Source organism: Accipiter gentilis, chromosome 32 (assembly GCF_929443795.1).
Source record: "Accipiter gentilis chromosome 32, bAccGen1.1, whole genome shotgun sequence".
Taxonomy (NCBI): domain Eukaryota; kingdom Metazoa; phylum Chordata; class Aves; order Accipitriformes; family Accipitridae; genus Astur; species Astur gentilis.
This window is the reverse complement of record NC_064911.1, coordinates 3,625,074-3,633,448: the sequence shown is the minus strand read 5'-3', so window position 1 is coordinate 3,633,448 and position 8,375 is coordinate 3,625,074. Positions and strand designations below refer to the sequence as shown.

Sequence of the window (8,375 nt, the reverse complement as noted above, 5' to 3'; positions counted from 1 at the left end):
ATGCTTGTGACAAGGTGCTCTCTGGCTTCCCTGTGTCCCATCGAATGGAGCCTGCGTGTGTGATGCACAGCTAAAGCACTGGCTTGAATTCCCTCAAAATCTTTAGCCGCAGAAATAGCACAGGAGCAGGCTAGCACACAGGAAAAGCCATCGCTCCTTGTTTGCATCTCTGAGCCACGTAGATAGCCGTTGGCACTTGGGGGTCTCTGGTAAACGGCAGAGAAGGAACATGGTGCAGGATGGTGCCCGTAGCGAGGGAAGCAAGCATGGACAAGGCCCGGGTGAAAGATCTGGTACCACCGACGTGTGCCGGGCAATGGCTCCCTGTCTGGTGGCGAACATGAAGGAGAGAGAGACGAGGAAAGCTCAGCACTGCTCCAGGGGAGTTCGAGGGGGTGAGGAGCCATGAGAGGAAGGTGTGGCCATGCAGTGCCCAAGCACCTTCCTCTCATGGCTCCCGACCCCCTCGAAGTCCAACTGACTCCTGTGGCAGCCAGACGCCTTCCTCTCACGGCCCCCGACCCCCTCGCAGTGGTCTGGAACCTTCTTCCCCGAACGGGTCGCTGCGGCCGGAGACATGGCGGAGGGGGGTCGGGACCCGTGAGAGGACGATTCCGAATCGCCTCACAACTCGGTTCGACCTCGAAGTCGAGCTCTCCCTGCCCGCAGCCAATCCCACTCGCCGCCGCCGCCGCGCGCGCCAACTTCGCCCGTCGCCCGCCCGCCCGCCCGCGGATTGGCCGGGCTCCCCCGCGCGGCGGGCGGCCCGCACACCCCATTGGCCGCTTTTGTTGCGGGATCCGCGGTGCGGAGGGGTGCGTGGGGGGTGGTCCGCACGCGGCGCCGCCCGCCCCCGCCGCCCCCCGGGGAGCGGCCCCTCCCCTCCCTCCTGGAAGCCGCGTGGGCCATTGTCACACAACATTCCAACTCCGAACGCCCCGCTGTTCGCCGCCGCCGCCGCCTATTGGCTCTCCCGGCCCGGATTGACTCATCGAGCAGCCAATGGCCACCGGTTTCCAAGGCGGCCGCCGGCGCCGCCCCTCGCAGCGCCGGCAGTAACAATATGGCAGCGGCGCCTATTGGTGGCGGCGCGCTCTGAGCGGCGGCGGCGGCCGCGGGCGCCCGGCGGCGGCGGCGACGACGGCGACGACGGCGAGCAGCTCCCTGGGCGGGTTGGCGGCGGCGACCCCCGGTTGCCGAGCCCAGCCGCGGCAGGTGAGTGGCCGGCGGATCGCGTCCCCGTCGCCCGCGCACGGCATCCCGCCTCACGCCGGTGCGCCCTGGCGGAGCGCCCCGCGCCGGGGGCGTTGCGCGGCGCCGCGGCCCGTCTCGCAGCCTCTCCGCCGCTGTCGCCGCCGCCGCCGCCGCCGCCCGCACCGGGGGGGTGGCCTGGGCGGGGTGTGTGTGGGGGGCGCGGCCGCGCTTCTCCGCTGCGGGCGGGTGGGCGCCCGGCCCGCCGGGGCCCGCTTTATTGTTCGCAGTGTGGGCCAACGGCGGCCGCCGCCGCTCCCCCCGCCGGTGCGGCGGCGCCCGGCGTGGCCCCGCCGGGATGCCCGGGTCTTCGCCGGGGTCCGGCCCCGCCGCCGCGCGGCTCCGGAGCCGGTCCTGCGGCAGCCGGCCTCCGGGAGCGCCGCTCCTGCGCCTAAAATGTCAGCACCGCCGCTCCCCCCGGCAGGGCTGCGCGGGGGCCGTGCGGGGGCCGTCGGCTCCCCCCCTCACCTCCCCCGGAGAGCCCCAGCAGCCGGCGCTGCCCGGTGCTGGCCCGGAGCGGGGGGGGGGGGGCGGCGGCGGCCACCGGGTCCCTTCCCCGCCGGGTGATGCTGCTGCTGCTGCGGGGGAGCCGTACCGGCCACGGTGCGGGGCACAGCCGGGGTGTCACTTAGGGACCGTAGGCTTAACGAGCGTGTAGCAGGTCAGGGTGATGTGTCCCCGCCTGCGGGTCGCTGCTGAAGGCAGGGAGGGCAGAGCCTGCCCGCGCTGCCCTTGCCGAAGTTGGGGACTCCTGACTGATGCACGCAGCCCTAGGCTTGACGGGAAGCGCTGGCACAAATGCGGTCTTCAGTAGAGTTGCAGGAACGGGTGCGTAATTCCAGCGCGCAGCTCAGTACTAGCACTTTGGATTGGGAAGCGCTGGGAGAAATTGACTCTGTTCCTCCTCGGTCCTTCATCCCACTTCTCCCTCTTCGTGGCAGCCAGAGCGCTCTGGGCTAGTGAAAGCTGGCTGGAGCTAGGACATAGGTAGTACTCGTGACTTGTTAGTCATTTTGCTATGTATGAAATTCTGATTAAAAAATGTATTGGAATAAATTAGGGGAGGCTGAGCTCTATGGAGTGATTACTTGGGTGCCTAATCTGTGATTAGAGCATCTTTTCCCCTTCCTGTATTATTAAAACGCTTCTGTCAATTTCAATGACACTTCAATGCTGTGATATAAATTATTGAACAAGGGCAAATGAGATGTCCTTCACCTCAGCTAGGGCCCTTAGTAAGGGCCCGATCCTGCGGAGAACAACGTCCTTCCACCCCTCCTGCTTCAACAGCTGTTGGAGCCCCTCTGCCGAGTCCTTGCTCCTGTCCCTGCGCAATCCCCGGCTGCCCTTCCCCTGGCAAAAGCTGCCTTCTTCAGGCAGAGTACTGCTTATTGGATTGCATCTAACGGTTGTCCTTGCTGCTTCCTGATGAGCCCACGTGGATGGGACAGTCCTATGGGATTTTGAAGGTGCGAGTGACCTTGGAAAGTGCTGTGGTTTTCTCTCTCGGCATTTGCTTTGATTGCCCTTGTATGCCACGAGCTCTTTGATTTGGGGACTGCTGTGTGCAGAAGTCCTAGGAGGTGTCTTAAAACCTGATCATCACCCCTGTGGTAGTTTTTGTGTATATTTGGTAGTGGCAATGAATGTGCTATGCTAGCACCTCCATACTACTTGAGGTAAAACATGATTTAGGAGTGGCTGGGGAACGGGACTGCTTCTTGCCTTCTGGGCTCTGGAATGGTAGAGTTGGAAGAGGAATGTGACATACTTGTGGGGACTTGGCTTACCTCTGCGTTGGTTACAGGCAAATTAGTCCTGCTCCCACTTAGGCTGTGGGAACACTTGCTTGCCCCAGAATCACGTTTCCCATGGATGCAAAAGCCGTTTCCTTCTTGAACAGCAAAGCAACTAAAAAATGAATTTTTTTAAAGTGATTCTCCTGACAGGACTTTAATCTTTAGCCTTTTTGTTATTGTTATTCTTGCATTAATGATCTGGTTATGCTTTGCAGTATATTAAAGACAATATTCTGGAGTCCTTAAAAAAATGCTTGTCACCTTTAATGATAACTGACTTTGGGATCTGGCCCTCCATAATCTCATGCAGTGGTGACTCTAATTTGCCTTAAGGGAAACAAGACAGGCTGCTGTTTTAAATGGCCTTTTTGGCTTCTCTGGTTGCTCTTGACTGAAGTAGAATTCAGTGAATCCTACCCGATGTCTGTCCAGTGATTCATCTGGTCTTGCTTGGAAGAGGAAAGACAGTGGTTTATTTTTTTTTTTTTCTATCAGAGGTGATTACGCTGTGTAGTCATTCAGTGGCCAGGAACATCGGAAAAACCTTGTGAGGCATCGTTTGAAAGGATCACTGTGTGTAACGGGGCGAAAAAACACGTTTGTCTGGTACCAGAGCTCTCCGTTTCTCAGATGAAGTTCTTGTGCTGTAGCGAAGAGCACAGTATAAATAGCAATGCTAGGTTTTAGCCACTGAATTCAAAGTTATGGTTTCCACAGCAACAAGCACTCAGGCTGTCGTTTACGTATGTAATATTTCCCCCTTTTAAAAAAAAATAAAATGTATCTGGCTTCTGGTGTTGTGCTGTGTCCAGTCCTCTGTGAACCCCCCCACATTCATTCCTCCTACTCTGCTCTTGAGCATCCCCCTCTGCTTTGAGCATCCCCCTCTGCTTTCCTTCTCCCGATGGCTGTCATCTTGCTCCATTCCCAGGTCCAGGCTTCCTGCTGCCTTCTCCTGGGCCAGTGGCTGAGGGCTCTGTGTACCAGCTCCCGGCCTGTCCACCATGTTCATTTGTCTTCTAAGTCCTCCTTTTGGTACCAGTGTTTGCTTCCAACTGTGCCTGCAGTGTGATAGGCATCATGCAAGCACGTGAAGAAACAGCCCTGCTTTGATTCTCTGGCATATCCCTCAAATAACTACCTGTGTTTCCCATCTCTCCCTTATCTGGAGGGTCATTGTCTTGATGGTAGGTCCACATGCTCTCCTGGCTCTTGCTCAGTCATTTCTCTTGAGGCTTAAAGGAAATGCAGACAGAGAACTGTGCTCTGTGTGGAGGGCTGCGGGATGTGCCCTCCACATCAGAACTGTGCCTTCTGAAGATCAGGATGCAATGCTTGTTTTTAAAAATGTTTGTCACACAAATGTGCAGCGTTGCTAAAGTGTTTTCATTTATAGCCAGGGGACTGATGTATCTACATGGTTGTGTCCAAGTTACAGTTTCCAGAGCAACTGGAGCTTTGTGTCTTGGAAGACTGTTAACTAAAGCATGAAACATCACATCAAATTTTCCTTTCTTAAATTCTGTAATTTTAGCTACTGTTAAAAATGCAGCTGTGCTTATCTGAGAACTTGTTTAAAAACCTTAAATGACCAAGCAGATCATCATCAGATATGTACCTCTGCAATGAGAACAGGAATGGGAAATTTCAGCCCCCAAAGTAATTATCCTTACAGTTACAGTGTAAGGCACTTCAGGAGAAAAAAAAAAAGAAAAAAAAAAGGAAGTGCCATCTCATCTGTATCTCTAACCAGAACTAATGACAAAAGTGCAATCTGGCAAAACTGAGTAAAAAGGCTGATGTCAGCTGACAGCAAACATCAAATGAAGGATTCTCATGGCTGGAGAATTGATCCTAAGAAGGAAAGGGACTCAGTTTCCTCTGTACCTGGGGGCAGTTGGGCAGGCCGTGGTGCCGGAGGCTGGTCTGATATTATTATTATTTTTTTTTATTTCCTTCTCTTTCCCCTTTCATTTGGCTGCTGCTCCTTGTGAAACTGGGTCCCTCTTGCAGTGTTTCACAGATGCTTCTCCTCTGGGCAGTAATGCCAAGGACCTTTGCGTCAAAACAGGTCACTTTCCTATTATAATTCCATTTGAGCCAATGTTACTTTCAAAAAAAGTTGATGTATCTGTGTTGTAGGTTTTCTCCTTGCTCTGTGAAGAGTTTTGTCAATAATAGGCATGTCATTCCATTATAAATTACCCTACTGGATACTCAGATTGGTTTGAGCAATGGTGCTATAAAATGGTTTGCAGGTTATCTGGGGAATCTCAGCCAGGAGACATTAAGTGTTGGTTTGTGTAAAAAGGAATTACGAAGACAATGTCTCAGGGGTCTTCCTTTCTATTTTTGTTAGTAACCTTCCAGCTCAATGTTTTTCTTTTTATATATTTTATGTATATATATATGTGTAATGTTCCATTGATGTTGCCGCCTATAATAGCATTGTCAGCAGCCTCTGGTTTTTGTTTAATAAAATGGAGGAATGATTCTTCTCCTACGAGATGGTTTTTAAATGAAACTTAAACCCAAACCTTGTGATCTTTGGTGTGCTGCCCAGATTATAGAAACAAAATGATCGAAACAGCAGCTGGCAATGGCTTGAAGTGAGTTGAAATACCTTGAACTTCTCTCTGAGCCTCTTTGAGAAAAGGTAGGGGTTTTGTTTTCTCTGTAGTCTCTTAGTGATACAGCACAGACCAAGAATGGATTTTAGCGTGTTCGCATAGGAGCAGGCTGTTGCTCAGTAGCTGTAATCCACCTCCATGGCAGGCGATGTTGCATGCTGGGTTGTGAGGCAGAGAAAGCTGGTAACAAGCTGGGAGAAGAGCCAGATTCTTTGCTGGAATAAGAACTGCTTGTTTATTTTCCTGCATGCTCAGAAAGTGCCAGTGCGTGCCATGCTATCAACTTAATTGTCTAAGTCTTTCTAAGTGAAGGTACCACTGCTGGGGTTCAGCATTGTGTAAATGCATCCATCTTGGCAGCAGGACACCTAGTTTTACTTTTCTCCAGTGCACAGTATACCTACAGCTCTTTCTTGACCTCCATTAATTTCAGTGGATAAAGCCAAGTCTTCTGAGGGACCAGGCATTTGAGAGTTGGAACAAGATGTCTAATCCATTAACATTAAAGCAGACTTATTTTAAGAATTTCTTCTCTTGAAAGAGCAGTCAGTAAGGGTGGTGGGAAGGTCTTGTATTCTTAACCAGGTGTCCTGGTGCGTCACCAGAGTCCTTTGATCCACCTGGGGACCTAAATTTGTAGCGCCTGACCAGCTGCTTCTATGGTAACCATTGCTGGGGGAGTGATGTAACAAGGCTGCAGTGGGTTGGAGTGTTGCTCCCACCCTGTGTATCTTCCACCTCGGAGGTCTCCCTTGCAGCTAGGGTAGACACTTGGCTTTGAAAAGCGAGATGGAGGAGGAGAAGGTTAAGATCAAAGAAGAAAGGCAAGTGATGAGGAGGGACAGTCTGGTCCAGAGCATTGGATGTCACAATTATGGAAGAATAGTTCATGAAGTACTCTGTTTTTCTCCCAGACACTGTTTTTGTTTTTGAAAAAACATTTTAAAAGTTCTGCTCTTCTAAACTAGGTAAGTATCAACTTTTGACTGGGGCTTTGTGCTTGTTGAAAACAATTGTTTTGTCTTACAGTTGGGAAACATGTCTTCCAGTAGTAGCAAATCTCTGTATTTTGAGTTTTGTAGCCCAGGCTGCAATAACAAATACTTGGAACACCCTTGGTCACAGTTATCCTGTGCATGAGAGGATTCTTTACTGCGTCACATTATTCAGCATGTCTTTATGTCTAATTGTTTTTCCCCTTCATATGCTCTGTTCCTAAGATTAGTACAGTTTTCCTCCTTGTGGATAAATAATTTAAACACCTGAACTGATTAAATGCATGCATCTGAGCTCAGAACAATCACGACTTTTTTTTTTTTTTTTGTTTGTTTTGGATTCAAAGACTGACTTTTCTGAAGAAGATTAAAAGCAACTGAAAATAACTTCATCACAGAAACATCAAGCATAACTTGAAAATTATCGCTATCATGTCATAGATTCTGGCAGTGTACATTTGCCTTCCCATTAGCAACATCTTATTGAACAATCAAGGGTTTATTGACAACTCGTTTACTTTGCCTAATTGTATGATTTACTGGAGGGCAGGACTGTCCTTCCCTTTGCGGAATGATGGCAAAGATGTCAATGCAAAGTGGGTCTGTGTTGTGCAGTAACTTGATTGCTCTGTTGGACGGTGTTTTGTGAAGGCAAAGTTGACTGCAGAAGGTTTGAGGCAACCTCCAGCGTTGGATTTGACTGTGCATTACCTGCAATGTGCCCCTTACCTGGCATGGCATGGGAAGATACCAGGGTCCTTTGGGCCAAATGTGATGCCCCTGTGAAGAGGCAGGGCTCATGGGGGGTGAGTGGCTGCACCAGAAGGTCAGGGCTTGGCTCAGTGGTGCCAGGAGCAGCTGCTCAGGGGTGGCAACAGTCTGTATTGGTGTGAAGAGACCTGTTGGAGATGTTTAGGAGCCATGAGCTGTCAAGTTCCCTCTCTGCCGTTGCCATTTCTGCTGCTGTGGGCTCATGTGAGGGCTCATACAAACCCCTTGCACTGGTGGGGGCAGATGTGCCTCTCGCTGGGGAGGGTGGAGGAGCTGCAGCAGTGCTTCCCTTCTGGAAGAAGTCCTTTCTGCTAATTTTCTTTCCAAAATGACTTTTCAAAGAGGAACAGTTCTGCTTTCCCCATGTAAAGCCATACATGCTCCACAGCCACCTCTGGAGAACTGCAAGCCAAACCAACTACCTAAGGAAAGAAGTATTTTTCCTTAGCATGAGAGCCATCTCATCCTGCATCGTTATCAGTCAGTGCTCTGCCTTTTCATCTCAGACTGGCTGACAATAGCACTCTCAGATGACTGGAGTTTCCTCTCCCTTTGTTGTAAAAAATACTCTCAGGAACTACCTTTATAGAGCAACTGCGTATCTCTAGGCTAAAGTTGGAAAACATTTCTTGTCTCTCACTCAAAACATCTTCTATCTAGAGATTTAAAACCTCATGCCAGAAAGCTGTGGCCTAATACTTTGTTTGCGATTTTCTTGTATACCAGTGCTACTCTACAAGAACATGAATACCTTGATTGTCTATATCTTGTCTGTCTTACTTGCAGAAGAAAGCATGGAGAAAACCAGTGATGTTATGAAAGTTTCACTTTGCATTTTGATTACCCCCTCCTTTTGTGTGTGTGTGCAGTAACCTGGCCTATTTGTCATCACATTAGCCCTCCGTCTGGCTTTCCACCCTCCCTGATAA

The 8,375-nt window shown here is 50.9% G+C and overlaps 1 protein-coding gene across 2 annotated transcripts in view; it reads left to right on the top strand.

Moving 5' to 3' along the window:
* The first annotated feature begins 1,079 nt into the window (after positions 1-1,079).
* TIAM1 (TIAM Rac1 associated GEF 1) overlaps positions 1,080-8,375 on the top strand; it is a 193,830-nt gene continuing 186,534 nt past the window's right edge. For both annotated transcript variants that reach the window (XM_049835102.1, XM_049835101.1), the window contains exon 1: positions 1,080-1,215. The gene's annotated coding sequence lies outside the window, so the exon portion shown is untranslated. The remainder of the gene's footprint in view (positions 1,216-8,375) is intronic.